Source organism: Pleurodeles waltl, chromosome 3_2, assembly GCF_031143425.1.
Source record: "Pleurodeles waltl isolate 20211129_DDA chromosome 3_2, aPleWal1.hap1.20221129, whole genome shotgun sequence".
Taxonomy (NCBI): Eukaryota; Metazoa; Chordata; class Amphibia; order Caudata; family Salamandridae; genus Pleurodeles; species Pleurodeles waltl.
The window spans coordinates 76,713,398-76,728,948 of record NC_090441.1 but is presented as its reverse complement, the minus strand read 5'-3'; the positions used below and the strand labels follow the sequence as shown (position 1 = coordinate 76,728,948).

At 42.9% G+C, this 15,551-nt stretch overlaps 1 protein-coding gene across 1 annotated transcript in view; it reads left to right on the top strand.

The window, feature by feature from the left end:
* Positions 1 to 15,551, top strand: part of STX1A (syntaxin 1A) — a 702,444-nt gene that overhangs the window by 184,687 nt on the left and 502,206 nt on the right. The gene's annotated exons all lie outside the window — the stretch shown is intronic.

Below are 15,551 nucleotides of genomic sequence, written 5' to 3'. Positions count from 1 at the left end.
TGATCTTTTTCGATGCACCAAATTTAAACTGAGATTCGTTAACATGCTACCAAATCACAGTTTGTATTTGCGACTACATACAAAATCAGTATTTGACAGTGGTGTGTTTAGGGTGTCCCTTCCGAAGAGTGATTTGGAATAGGATGTATTAATGTTTTGCGACCAAAACCTGGTCGCAAAACATTAATATTTTAATGACTACTGAAAGGTACTGGTACCCCATTCTCAAAAGAAAAGGGACTCCTTCCACTTTGTGAATGTTGACATAAACATTTTTTTTAAAGCATGCTGTTTTCCTTCAAGTAAAACGGGCCGCATTTTAAATAAAAAGATTGCTTTATTTGAAAGCAATCACAGATATGGTGGTCTGCTGACCCTAACAGGCCACCATCCTTGTGATGACAGAGAACCACCGTTGGTCGCAATTTACAACCTACCTCATTAATATTTATGAGGTAGGTCGAACTGCGACCTACTGAGATTTTGATTTTTTCAAACCGTCCTATTAGTACATAAGTTGTTTTGCAAAATACTGCACTGGTCGCAAATATAATGGTTGCCTATTGCAACCAATATTTTGCAACCAGTGCTGCCTATATTTAATTGCCTAATTACCGAAAATCAAGCCTTGCTGCCTTGTACTTTGTACCCCCTGCTTCTGAACAAGAAGGCAGAATATGCCTTTTTCTCGTGACATTGTTCTGTTTTTTCCCTTTTCCTTCAATTTAAAACACTGGGTAATCAAACATAAGTATGCTATCACAGGTATGAGGACATTAATTCAATCTAGCCTTTACACCCATAACTGCATCGACGGTGCTCATTTAGGTGGCTGTCTGTGTCAAAAAGTACACCTTCCCTATTTAGCGTAACTCTTTTCCCCATTGATATAGAGCTGATGGTTCACCTGTTTTCCCTATGTCCTTTTTGTGATCAGTGCTGAGGACCCAGGCTTGCAGTTGTGGTGCACTAGAGGAACCTCGGAGGCCAAGCATTTATTGTACAATTAACTAAACTGCAAGTAGCATGGGAATCTGAATGGATATTTATTTCAAAGAGCATCTTCTAGCGTTTGCTCAGTTCTGGCTGCTTAATTCATATTGGCATTTGAACAGGCCTTCGCGCTCTCAATGCTCCCTTTCTCTTCAAGATTTTTTAAAGTGCTTGGCCTGCTGTCTGTATGTAACTCATACTTATACTGGATAAAAGTCCTGATATGTGCTTTTCATCATTCATTAAGCTTTGTGATTCATTCCTGGTATATCATCATGTCTGGACCACTGGCTTGAAGATGGTACATTACATAGGCCCTGATTTGGATACTGGCGGACGAGTTACTCCGTCACAACGGTGACGAATATCCCGTCCATCGAAATCTAAATCTCATTATATACTGTTAGATTTAGATTTCGGTGGATGGGATATCTGTCACCCTTGTGGCGGACTAACTCGTCCGTGAATATATAAATCAGGCCCATAGTGTAGCCTTGTGGATACTGGTTTGAGGATGGTACTTTAGACACTGGGGCTTTGCAGATGCTAAATTGAGGATAGGGCTCTAGACACTGGAGCTTTGCAGATACTGGCCTCAATAATGCACTTTTGTGGATACTGGCCTGAGGATGGTGATTTAGATGCTGGGGCTTTGCAGCTACTGACAGTTTTGTTACTGTACATAATGGGACATTATTGCCTCGCCTGGGGATAGTGCATTTTATATTGTGGTATTGCCGCTGCCGGCCTGATCATGGTGATATACATACTGGAATATATATTTTTGATACATTCCAATGCATGGTGCTTTAAATACGGGGACCTTGTGGATACTAGCCTAAGGTCTTTAGGATTTTAGGTTACTTGACTGGACATTGTAGAAACTGGTTTTTCCACAGGTCTACACATGCTGAGGCAATATTAACCTGGCTCTGGTTCTTTTCACACATTTCTAACTCAGAACGGCCTGTAAAATCTATTGATTGCTGTATCCCTAGTATATGTGATAAATTGTATTTGACCTCCTTTTTCCCCAAACCTTCCTTGGGGATGCGGGGGAGGTCAGTAATGTTCCACTACCTCCCTGAAAAGGACTGGGCTCGCTTGCTATGTTCACTTGCTCAGTGGAATTTAGGGATGTATCAAAATATTGTTCATTGCCTTACAATCTGTACTTGTCCTAATAATAAGCTTTTCGTCACTACCTAGCTGAACCAAAATATGGGCTATCTGCTGTAGCGCTTTCGGATTGCTGGTTTCTCCGTATTCCTTTATTTTCCAGATCTCCTGTAGAACTCCTGCAGGTTATATTAATGCCTGATCTCCCTTCTTCTTAGTACGTGTCCTTGTGTCTTGTTTGGAAAAAAACAGCTGACATGGAGACACCTGTGTTGACTCCAGTCATGCAAGTTACAGTGGGGAGTGCACTGTGACGTGATGGATTTCCCTATGGATCATTCCTTTATGCTAGTTTCCATAGAGAAAATGCTGAGAGTTTGACATGCTGCGGAGCTGTGGAAAGTCAGTATTCTTGCCCTGGCACGTTTAACGGCCGTACTTGGTGCATGCTTTCTCATCTTCACATTATTATAACTTCAGTGAGGTCAGTTCTCTCAGGGTTGGGGCTGCTTATTTAGAATCACCCGTAACCATGTTTTATGTTCAGGAAGAAGATAACTCTCCTAGGTCGTCAGTGTGTTGGATGGAGACCTCTTGTTTTTGTTTCCTCTTGACTACCCAGGTGATAGGCAGTGGCCTCTCTGAGAGCATAATGTTAGCCTTTCTCCTCAAGAAAAACTACCATCATACTCTGACAGGACTGCAGTCTGGCTCCTCAAAACATCTTTAAAAATCCCACCCGTTTGCACAAATCAACTATCCCTTCTGGTACACTTTACGTTGCCCTGATCTGCCCATATCCTCTACTGAAACCGAGTGTTTTGACACAAGCTTGTATTTAGTCATTTAAAATGCATTGTTTATGCTTGGGACCAATCACCCCTGTCTTCCTTGAAATTTCCACAATGATCTTTCACATCGCACGATTTTCTTTCACAGCTGTATTTGTTTAGCTGTTCACATGTGGACAACATCCACATATTTTAAGGGAGAACAGACTTTCAAACTCTCTAGCTACGGCCACAGGTCACACACGGGGAAAACTCTCTTTCACACATAGGGGCTCATGCATAACAATTACCCATTAGCGCCCCTTGCGACAAGTCATTGTAAATAGGTAAAGAGACCCCGACGTGTCAATTTAAATAGTTAAAGTGACCCACATATGGCGGTGAGGTGGGGGAGGGGTTGTTGAGGCATTTCCTCTAAAAACAGTCATTGACCAGTAACCCACTAGACCAGGCTAGAAGCGTGGGCCACCACAGGGAAGTTGAAAAGAGTTGTGTGGGTGATAAGAAGTGCTTGAGAACACCAGTGATTTTTGTGCCTCTCTTCTATCCTTGGACTACACAGGTTTTCATGACTCATTGCCTGCCAATATAGGCACTAGAAATTTCAACAGCCTATCACTGCATATCAGGATTTTGCTTAGAACCTTAGCTCAGGAGCCCGTTGGCCACCTGTCACTGGAATCCTTCTGCTCCTCAGCCACAGTTGATGATCTAGGCGAGTTCTCATCCATGTGGACTACTTAATGTAGGTAGCTCCTAAGGGACTAAACAACAGAGACACAGAGCAGGCTTCTGCCTAAATTTGTCAAAGTTGTGGAGACCTTGGTCAGACGAGGCCTCCTCTCAAAGGATGCACATCTAGTGTCAGGTTCTCAGCTCATCAGTCTCTCTCATACTCTGTCAATCAGGGAAACATCAAGTATTCAGTACATTTATCTTACCAACCAATAAAGACCATCAAGCTGATTGACAATCAGGTCCACCCATGCAGCACTGTGCTCCCCTGCTCTGTTGCTGGGAGAGTAACATCTATTACGCAAACCAGTGTAGCCCCAACACTGCCACATTCAGTACTCCTTCAGCTGAGCCCTGATCATCCTCAACCAGATAAACCTGTATTTTCCTCTGATTCCTATTAGCGGATGCATATAGCTGCACACAGTCACACTTCACTACTATCCTAACCTTTAGGAACAAGATATATTCTCAGCAAGATACACCTATATGACCAGCCTCTAGATTCTCTAGTAAACTTCAGTGATATGCACACCTTATTCAGGTACTCATTTTATCAACCTTGGACGGCTGAGTGTACGTGCCATGTTTTGAACTTGCGACTGTGAGGTCAAACATAAGTCCCTGGAGTAGTTTCATTAGTCTACTGAATTACAAAACCATCACAATTTTACCAGAGCACAAAAACATGTGAGCACCACCCGCTGAAAAAACAGTTCTTTGCCCAAGCTAAGCAGTATGGCGCTGTGATCTTGTAATGAAACTTACCCAGCCAATTAAAGAGAAGGGATCCTAAGCCTTTGACCTCATCCATTTAATACTGAACATATGACATTCTAAATGAGTCTTAAGGAAATGAACGCTGTATCAGAGCATACCTAAAGAATCTGCAAAGGTCAAACCAACAAAAGTCATTGTGAAACTTTTTGACAGCACATGCCCACCAAAAAGACTGAAAAGGAAGTTATTTTAATAAAAATTGATTGAGTGAGAGAATTTTGTTGTACAGCTCACAGGCACAAAAAGTGAACCGCTTGAATGAGTTGGGTGGAATTTGGATTTGAATTCTGTGCTTTAAGAAGAGCTAGAACCAGAGAACTAAGGCCGGAGACCAACCCTAACATTTCATGTATCCTAATATGAGAAGATATGACCAAAAAATGTAAAATGTCATGCCATACAAGGGCAATACAGATTCTGTCTTCTCGATGAACTGGTCTGGTACATTGTATGTGAATTGGTGAGACTCCAACCAGCAGTAGGATAGCACCCTAGAAGACAAGCCCAAACAGGCCTTCATCTGTTTACCTTCAGACTCTTGCTCTGTTAATCTTCTCTCAACAAGCCCCAAATATTTGTATCTTAGTAGCCCTCATTATGTCTTCAGTCAATAAGGTAGTGTCTCACAACCCTTCTTCACGTTCTGCAAGCTAGTTCTTTTTTTGGTAGTTGATCATATTTTATAGAAATACATCCAACAGTAGGCGAGCAAAATTGTGGGTAGGCCATTGTTCTGAACTACTTGATTTTGCCAGAAGGTAAATTGTTATTTTTAATGCAAGCATGGTCACTGAACCTACTGGCATTGTATGCAAGTCAGGATTTGCCAATTCTCTCTCCCACCCTCTACCAAGATCTCTAATCCAGACAACAGCAGCAACTGGTCCTCCTTAAAATAATGTTTCCTGCCATAGAACAACCAAAGATTCATTGGTTTGATGGAGATCCAGAATGCTAGCGTAAGGCACTAAGGGGGTCATTCTGACCCTGGCGGTCGGTGACCGCCAGGGTCACCGACCATGGGAGCACCGCCAACAGGCTGGCGGTGCTCCGTCGAGCATTCTGACCGCGGCGGTTCAGCCGCGGTCAGAAACGGAAAGTCGGCGGTCTCCCGCCGACTTTCCGCTGCTCGGGAGAATCCTCCATGGCGGCGGAGCGCGCTCCGCCACCATGGGGATTCTGACACCCCCTACCGCCATCCTGTTCCTGGCGGGTCTCCCGCCAGGAACAGGATGGCGGTAGGGGGTGCCGCGGGGCCCCTGGGGGCCCCTGCAGTGCCCATGCCAATGGCATGGGCACTGCAGGGGCCCCCGTAAGAGGGCCCCACAAAGTATTTCATACGCGACGGGTGCAACTGCACCCGTCGCACCTTCCCACTACGCCGGCTCCATTCGGAGCCGGCGTCCTCGTGGGAAGGTAGATTTGCCCTGGGCTGGCGGGCGGCCTTTTGGCAGCCGCCCGCCAGCCCAGGGCAAATCTCAAAATACCCTCAGCGGTCTTGCGACCGCAGAGCAGTATTTTGTCGGGGGAAGACTGGCGGGCGGCCTCCGCCGCCCGCCAGTCTCAGAATCACCCCCTAAATATTCTTTATGCCCTTTATTACCTGCTTAGTCTAAATGTGAAGAAACAGTTTGCACTGATATATGAACTGCAATCTACCAGCGTTATTGAGTGCTTTGAAACAGCTTTGAAACACTTGCCTTGCAGTTAGGTGACCCACTGGCCCCAGCGGTGGCAGTCACAGCTATTCCATCAGTTCCTTTGTTGAGCAATGCTAAGTACTCTAGGCTACTTGCTTTTTGGCTGATTGTTACACAAAAGGAGCAAGCCCTCATTGCTGCGGAACAGCAGCGCTCAAAGTGTCTTGTGCCATCAAGATGCAGGCCAAGCTGCTTCACAGAAAGGTTATCAGGCTAGCAATCTTTCTCTCTCACTATTTCAGAGTGTCCACTCTCAAAAATGGGGTCTTTTACCCATGAATCCCAGCGAAACCCGAGGTGGACAAAAACACCTTGTCAGTTGGATGCTATGACTCTAATACTCTCCAATTACCGACAGGTGCTAGAAACCTGCTGTATTGTCATTACTACCTAAATCAACCCAATATTAGAGCTGTCCTCACCCTATAAAAGGCATCAAGTAGTAGATGAGATCTTCAGTGCTTCTGATGTTGCTTCTAATTCCTTCTAATGTAACATGCCAAGGTTGGAAAATTGTGAAAATAATCCCTCTCTGTCAGAAAAGGTCAGAAACGTTAATTCTCAACCTACACAAAACTGACTGTGCAGTTTTACTGACCTCTCTCCCCCTGACTTTTCACCAACTATGTCCATAATTTGTCTCACATTCAGTTCCATCCTGCAACTCACCGGGCAATGTTTTTTGCTTGGTATTAAATGAATACTGCTTTTTTTGTTATAACCTTTGCTCTGTCAAATCAAACACGAACGCTGGGATTGCACATTGAACTGATACACTTGCTGCTTAATTGAATAGAAGATAAATTGCTGAAATTAAATTCTTGTTTATGAGTGCTGAGGCAGATCATAGAAATGCCCCCCCCCCCCCCACATTATACATGTTCACCAGTGTGGCATACATTAATACAAAATTAACAGATATACCACTGGTACTGCATAGTGTGGTGGATGATTTCAAAGCAGAACGTCTCGGGACACATTCTCTCCTTCATAGGAGCGCTAGACAGACAGATCATCTAGCTCCTCTGTTATAAATTGTAGATTGTCCTACAATAACTTAGAATGCCACATAATTAGACTATAGTTGTAGGTGAAATAAATCATGTCTTCCATAGATAATTCATTGATAATCCAAAGGAACAGGTAGCAATGGTTGGTAATTAAGCTTCTCTTTAGGTGACTTTTAGGCTTTACCAAGAAAACCAGAGGGAAATTAAAATGCTTAGGAAAGCTAATAATCGAAAAAGGATAACGAAGATATGTAAGCTAGTCGTGAAAAAATAACATAATGATCTCCACCTTTTTCAGTTTTTAAGACCAAAGATACTGATAAAACAAAGGAAATTAACTGTAGCAGGTGGCCGCATTGGGTAGGATTTCATTCAAAGATAACAATAAATATTGATTTAAAAAATCAAATACTTCTTAATTTAATGGCCCTCTCCTCCCCCAGTTGCAGCACATGATGACTGTTAATACCAGAGACACAATGGCTTATCCATCTGATATGTAAGTGATTAATTATCACATGCATGTAGGTCAGAACTGACCGAAAGATGGAAGCAATCTTCAAATTAGGTGGGTACCACACTGTTGATCGCTTTGAATTACTGAATAACAAACATTGCTTCTTTGAACCCATGTACCCCTATATGATCTGATAACACAGCAACAAAAATTCTAATTAAACACACCTCTTTCTTCCCCATTTTCAAAAATCCACCCTGACACGTCCTTCCCAGTTCAGTCTGCCCAACAACTCCTGCTCCCTCTCCTGGAGTCTACAATCAGCATCATGGTTGCTAAGATACAAAACATCCCCCTTCTGCAGAAACAATAAAACATATCATCTATAAAAATACATAGCAATAATATATCATGAACATACATAGTCTTTGTGCCAAATTGGTTTCCTTCTCAGCCATTCATCTCTTTTTACCAATGATCTTGATTACTCACATATTTGTGGTTCATCATTTCTTTCCTTCCTTTCCTCCCACTTATTATTTTCCAACTCATTACACAGGATTATGTTTCTCACATTCCACGTTTCCCATCTTTCAACCAAACATTGCTCCCAATTACCCTCTTTATTTTCCTGGGTTCAGACCACTTAGTAATACGAGATTTATGACTGCTCTTTTGTGCAGTTCTCACCTAATCCCCTACAGTAAATTTGTGTGTACACTTTTTCAATCTTTCATTATGTCTCTGTCCATATTTTTCTTGTTACATGGCTACCCTTTGTTCCAGATCCTTCCTGTCCACCTCCCTCTTGCACGATTTGTACATTCATTCTGGTGTCGCTACGATACACGCTAACTTACCCTTCAGTAATGAGAACGGAGTCTCTCTAGTGACTGAATGTGGTGTATTGCGGTAACTCCATAACATCTCCTTGACAGCCTTCTTGCAATCCATTCCACCTTCCTTAGGTAACTGTACACTCTCCTTTAACAGGCGATTAAATATTTCCACAAGACCATTTTCTCTTGGATTATATTCTTCAGTTATGTAATGCTTCACTCCTGATTTTTTTTAAAAATCCTCAAATTCTTCAGTGACAAATTGTGGCCCATTGTCGCTGACTACACTCTTAGGGAAACCTTTTCTTCTACAGACCTCCCCCCGCAAGTCTTATCACACAACTTGCTTTTGTTTCCCTTTCAAATGCTATCTTGGGCGATTTGGAGAAGTGATTTATTAAAACTATAGCCCACTTTCCTTCTATTCCTTTGCCACTGAATAGTCCACAGATGTCAATGGCAAGTTTTTTCCAAGGTCTTTCCGGAAGTTTAGTTGATGTAATGGGTGATTCTTCTGATCTGGGAGATTTATCGCTACACATGCATGCTGTGCCATGACGCATAAACCTTTCAATATCTTTATCCATGCTCGGCCACCAGAAATGTGCACACGCGTTTTTCTTCATACCAGACATTCCACCATGCCTCTCATGTATAAGCCCAATAACCTCGCTTGCAACCCTAGAGGCACTACCAATCTTTCATTCGTCTCCCACGTACCATCCATTACAGATAATTCAGACTATATAATTTTATAATCAGTAAGCTCTTTTTTCCTAATTTCTGTTTGCTTTGTATCACTAGATAGGCATTCCTTGAATTGCTTTAGGACATCATCTTCCATAACGACCTGTTTTCATTCTTCTTCTGTGATGGTACCTCCACACAGCTCATTCACTTTAGCTACTATCCATTCATCATTGCTATCATCTCTTTAGTCCACATCACCTTTATTCAACTGAAACCTAGACAAGCAATCAGCCTTACAGTTTTTGTTACCAGGAACGTGCTTCAATTTAAAATCATATTCTTGTAGACAACATAGCCACTTGGCAATCCTAGGTGTACACTTTCCTGACCCCTTTGTAGTAGACATGTCAACCAAGGGTTTATGGTCCGTTCTTAATTTGAATGTAGTTCCCCACACATAGGTTTTGAAATGGCTTACACCCCAGCAGCATGCTAGTGCTCCTCTCTCCAAAGCTGAGTATGTAGCTTCTGCACCCTTAAGAGTTTGTGACACAAATGCTACAACAATTTGATGACCCTGCTTTCTTTGCATTAGTACTGCCCCTAGGCCATAAGAACTAGTGTCTACTACTTTGTTTTATCATGGGGATCAAATGGTTTTAATGCTACAGCTTCCACAATATCAGCCTTGACCTTCTCAAACGCTTGTTGACATTCCTGCGTGTATTCATACTGCACACCCTTTGTCATCAATTCTCTCAAAATGTGTACTTTGTCGGCAAAATGCTGCATGAATCTCAAATAGTATTCAGCTATACCGAGAAATGAACGTAATTCTTCCTTATCTGCCGGTGAAGGTGCGCATTCAGTTGCTTCTAGCAGTTTCAGCTTAGGTCTAACCCCTTCTTCCGATAGTGTGCGACCCAGATAACCTACCTGAAACACACCAAACATGCATTTATCCATGCTTACAATCAAGCCAGCATTCTGTAATCTGGACTAAACTTCATAAAATTTGTGATCATGACCCTCTATATCAACACCCCACTGAGATGTCGTTCTGAAATACTAAAACATTAGGAATCCCTTTCAATACAGTGCCCATGAGTTTCTGGAACACCGCAGAAGCCGATGCTAATCCATATGACATCCGTACAAATTGAAATGCACCTTCTGAAGTTATGAACGAGGTGAGAAGTTTACAGTCGGAATGCAACTGAATTTAGTGGTACGCACTTGACAGATCTATGGAAGCGAAATACTTTACGTTTTTAATACTGGAGATCACTTGATTTATGTGTGGCAGTGGGTGACAGTCCACCCATATGCTTTAATTAGGATCTCTCAAGTCAACACACATGCGCAGCTTTCTATTGGCTTTGCTCGTTAAAACTATAAGACTAAGCCACTCTGAAGACTCTATTGGATCTATCAACCTATCTCACACAAACAATCAAGTTCTTCCTTGAGTTGCCCTCTTAGAGCAAGAGGAACATGCCTCACATTATGTACTTCAGGTTCACTTCCAACTATCAAAATTGTGCGGTGTTCTAAGTTTTCCAAACATCCTAGCTTCTCAGCTATCAGTTTTGGGTACTTTGTGCACCATCTTGTTTTTTTGCTTCTTTCATTAACAACACTTGCTCGGGGTGATTGGGATCCAAAACTATGCCTAGGGCTTTCTGTTTCTTCCACCTCAAAGGCACTCTTCCCTTTTCTACCACATACACCCTTCCATTAGTCCATCTGTCCTTATATTCTATTTTACAATTGAAATAACCAATCAGAGGTAATTTTACACCACAGTAACCTACTGACTCCACATCAGGTGACATCAATTCACATTCCCCCAAACCCTTCCACACTTGTTTGACAATATAAATGGAGATACACATGTGGTGGTATCAGGTGTAGTCAAATAAGCCCAAATTCTTTTGTCTCAGGAAAATTTCTACATCAGTACCTGTAACCAATGCAGTTTGGATCCCTTCTTTCAAAAATCTATTCATCCTCTTTATTAGACCATTGGATGTTGGTGAGTATAAAGCTACCTGAAGATGAATGATATTATGTAATTCAATTAATTGTTTCATTAATGATGAAACCATATCACCACATCAAAATGCCCTAACCTCCAGGTTCCCACAGTCCATGGGCAATGGATTGATGAATGGTCATGGATATTTGCCTACGCCTTTCTTCTACTTCCCCCGATCCTGTTGTCGCATAGGCTCTCATTATCCTAATGAGACAACTGGATTTTGAGCTGCAAGATCGTTCACAGTGTGGGGGACTAAGTCTGACCCACGGTGAAGGACCCTTGTCACTCTAAATCCGGGTTTTGCTCCGTCTAACTAGCAGTGCCTCATCTCTCCCAAATGGGAGAGACAATTGGGCAGCTGAGCGCATGACATCTTAGCACTTCCCAGGGAAGTCGTGGTCACTCAGGTCACAACCGGTTCTCTCATACACAGTACGGTCTCATATATGAATGACAAAGGCAGTTTAAGTTTTAAAGATTGGTTTAATAAAACGACTGCATTTTAGATAGCAAAGCGTGAGCTGCAATAACCAGAACTACACAACACAGTAGGATTAAAATAGTAACGATGAGAGTGAAGCACAAGAATAAGGCTATCATAGTGCTGCTAGATTATTTTCTCTCTAAGTTATATTTTGAGCACAGCATGTGAAGCTCTAAGCCTGCCTTTCAGGTTCCCCCGGGAGGACATCGACCCTCATACCTGAGCAAAGGCCTGTAATCTGCATCAGCATCTGCAACTGGGCATTCAGCATCTAGTTGTAGGTTCCTGGCCGGAATCTCCCTCTTGACGTGTATTAGGACTAGGAAGTGTTTTTATACTAACACGTAGATGTTCTAAGAAAATGTCCCTACGTAAGGATGTGTATTTTCTATGAATACTGGAGACTAAACTTCTACCACGTTTACCGGCAATGTACCAGACTGTAACCTTGACTGAAGCACAGGGCGATCAAGAATGCATTATTTGAGAACACAGTGCTGAACTAAGCTAAACAGTGTGATAGAAGAAATTAAAACAAGACCGTAAAACTGGTTATTGTAAAATAACAGTACGAAGTTGAATAAAATATATCTAGGGCAAAGTGCACAGCGGCCTAGTATGCTAAACTAACGTGCATGAAGCTATATTAAAAATGGCTACACTACACTGTATGTGGCCAAGAAAATGAGGTGAGTGTCAGTGACCCTCATTTTGGTGTCATCAACCTGGGTGCAGCAATCATGGTACTCCATGCTTCTAAAGATGTCAGCACATCCACAAATGAATCTTCTACTGATGCCAGATCTTTTATCTTGGTATCAGAGTCAGCTCAGACATCTAGACAGCTCAAATTAGCAATCTGGCATCTGAGGTCTTAGAACTTGGCTACCTCAAACTCATGGAAAAGTGTATGCAAATCGTGCATGAAGTGTGTAAGCCTACTATACGTGCCTGCTACGCTGCCAACTGGAAAGTCTTTGGCCACAGCTATATTAACAAATATATATGCTCCCTTAAAGTGTTTGTGCAGGATATCATTTGCTACTTGTTACTGTTTCCAGAAGGAAGGATTACCAAACACCTCTATCTTTTTGCATTTAGCTGCAGCCTATCTGCAAAATAGGGAACATATGTCACCCTTTAAAATCCCTGCTATTACTACCTTCATGGATGGCCTCTGAAGAGTCATTCCATCAAAGTCGCCCACGGGGCAAGTCCGGAACACAAATGGAGTCCTCACTAGGCTTAGGGACCTGCACTTTGAACCAGTGCACTCCTTTAACATGCGGTTCTTGCCATGGTAGGTTGCCTTTTTAGTGGTCTTCACTTCTCTGAGACTTCAAAACTAACTCCTAAGCTCCTACCAAAGGTATTTTCTCCATTCCATCTTAACCAAACTACTGAGCTGCCCATTTTCTTCATGCAGCCAAACACTCTAATGAAAGGGCATTACAAGCATTAGACATTAAGGCCCTCATTACGACCCCGGCGGTAAAAAAATTGGAATTACAAGCATGGCGGTGACCGCCATTCAAAACCGCCACTTCTCCACTCTGACCGCCAGGGTGGTAAAGACCGCTGGGCTGGAGACTTCGGTTTCCAGCCCAGCGGCCGTCACTACACTGCCGGCAGTATCACAACCCTGCATACCGCCATGGATTTCGTGGGGTTCTGTACCGCCACGCAATCCATGGCGGTAGGCACTATCAGTGCCAGGGAATACGTTCCCTGGCACTGATAGGGGTCTCCCCTTTCCCCTTCCAGAGTCCTCCCCCCAAACCCACAACCCTCCTACCTTCCCCCAAAGGTAGTAGGACCTCCCTCCCCCCCCACATTGACACTCCCCCCTACAGGCACACTCACACCACACCTCAACACACACGCACACATACACACAGACATAGACGCACACAGACATACACGCACACATACACACAGACATACACACAGACATTTTCCATACACACAACACCTCCCCACATGCATACATGCACTCACACATCCCCTCTACACACTCACACGCACACCCCCATGCACGCACACAACACCCCCCCCCACACCCCCCTCCCCTAACGGATGATCACCTTACCTTGTCCGGTGATCCTCCGGGAGGGAACAGGATCTATGGGGGCTGCTCCGCCGCCAGCTCCCCGTCACCAGAACACCGCCACACCGAATCCTGGGATGTGATTCGGTGGGCGGTCTTCTGATGACGTGACGGTGGAGGTGGAGCAGCCTCCACTCCACCGCCGACCGCAAGTATGGCTGCTGGCGACTCTCCGTCTGAAAAAGGGCGGAGGGCTGCCAGAAGTCATAATATGCTGTGCGGAAAACCGCCTGCACTAGCGGTCTTCAGCACGGCGGTACCTCGGCGGTCTTGTCAAAAGACCGCCGAGGTCGAAATGAGGGCCTAAGTGCATACTGTTACTCGGATACTACTTTGATAAAAACAAATCAGTCTATAAGATTGGAATATTGCTAAGCCAAAAAACATAGGGGATCCTATTTCTAAGGCTGGCATTGCTAGATGGATTGTGAAATGTATACAGACTTGATAAGTGAAGGCCACGTGTATGTTGCTTGTGCCACCTAAAGCATATTCCTCCTTTAAACAAGCACTGGCAAAGCCAGTAAGTCTGGTGCTGGCCACCAGCTTTTTGGCTTGGGCAATTCTTGTTTTGCTCTGTCTTGGTTTCTGCAAAATGTTATTGTTGGGGAAGCTGGCAGGCCCTCATCAGTTTAACAATAAAAAATGTGCTTAGTATTTTTGTGTCTGAAAAAAGCACACATTAACTTAGTAGTTCCTGGTACCGAAAGGAACTACTTTGTGTGTGGGTGTGGATAGATATATAGATAGATATATACAGATGGAAGGACATATAGATAGATGGACAGAACAGCAAATTCAGCAAATTGGAATAAACAGCACTTTGTCAATTAGTAATGTATTAGTTAAATGTTTATGTAAGCACAACATACATCAACAATATAAGCAAACTTGAAAGCCACAATGCAGGCATAGACTAAATTGGTTTACCAGTATAACTGAAGTCGGTTTTTTTAAACACATACCACCATGACATACATGATTAGAATTATAAATGCACTTTGTGTGCATCATAAAAAACAAGATAGCGTTACAAAGGAAAGTTTCAGATGGACACAATTTGGAATGCTGTGAAGCAGCAGCAGTCAAATAAACAAAGGGCAGTCCAGAAGGAATTTAGAACAGCATCAGGAGACAGGAACTGAAAAGGCTGGAATGTGCCCTGTGCTCACATGACTACCCGGTAGAATGTTTCCTGCTATCACAAAGGCAAGACTAAACTAATAATGAAGTTGAAACAAAAACACTGCACTGAAGGGAAATACCTTGTATGCGGATGTGCTTCTTGTGAAGGATCAAAATGCAGTCACTCAAAGTGAAGTTGTTAACAGATGGTTACAGAGTAAGTAACAGTTTCCTTCTCAGACTCCGAAGTGATCTTTTGTGAATCCTCGCTTACAAGTTCAAATACGAAAAAATCTAAATGCTAAATGCTTCTCATTAAAGCAGTGTAAATTTACATAAATCATTGAAAGTAAAACTGCTTTGTTGTGATATGTCAATTCCTAGGCCACAAAGTGTCAGAAGCCTATAGGACTGTATCAACAAATTATGGGGGTTATTACAATTTTGGAGGAGGTGTTAATCCGTCCCAAAAGTGACGGTAAAGTGACGGATATATCACCAGCCATATTACGAGTTCCATAGGATATAATGGACTAGTAATACGGCTGGTGGTATATCCGTCACTTTACCGTCACTTTTGGGACGGATTAACACCTCCTCCAAAGTTGTAATAACCCCCTATATGTCTCTCCCATGGTGACATATTTCATACTCCTCTGTTTTACTGCCTGTTTGTACAG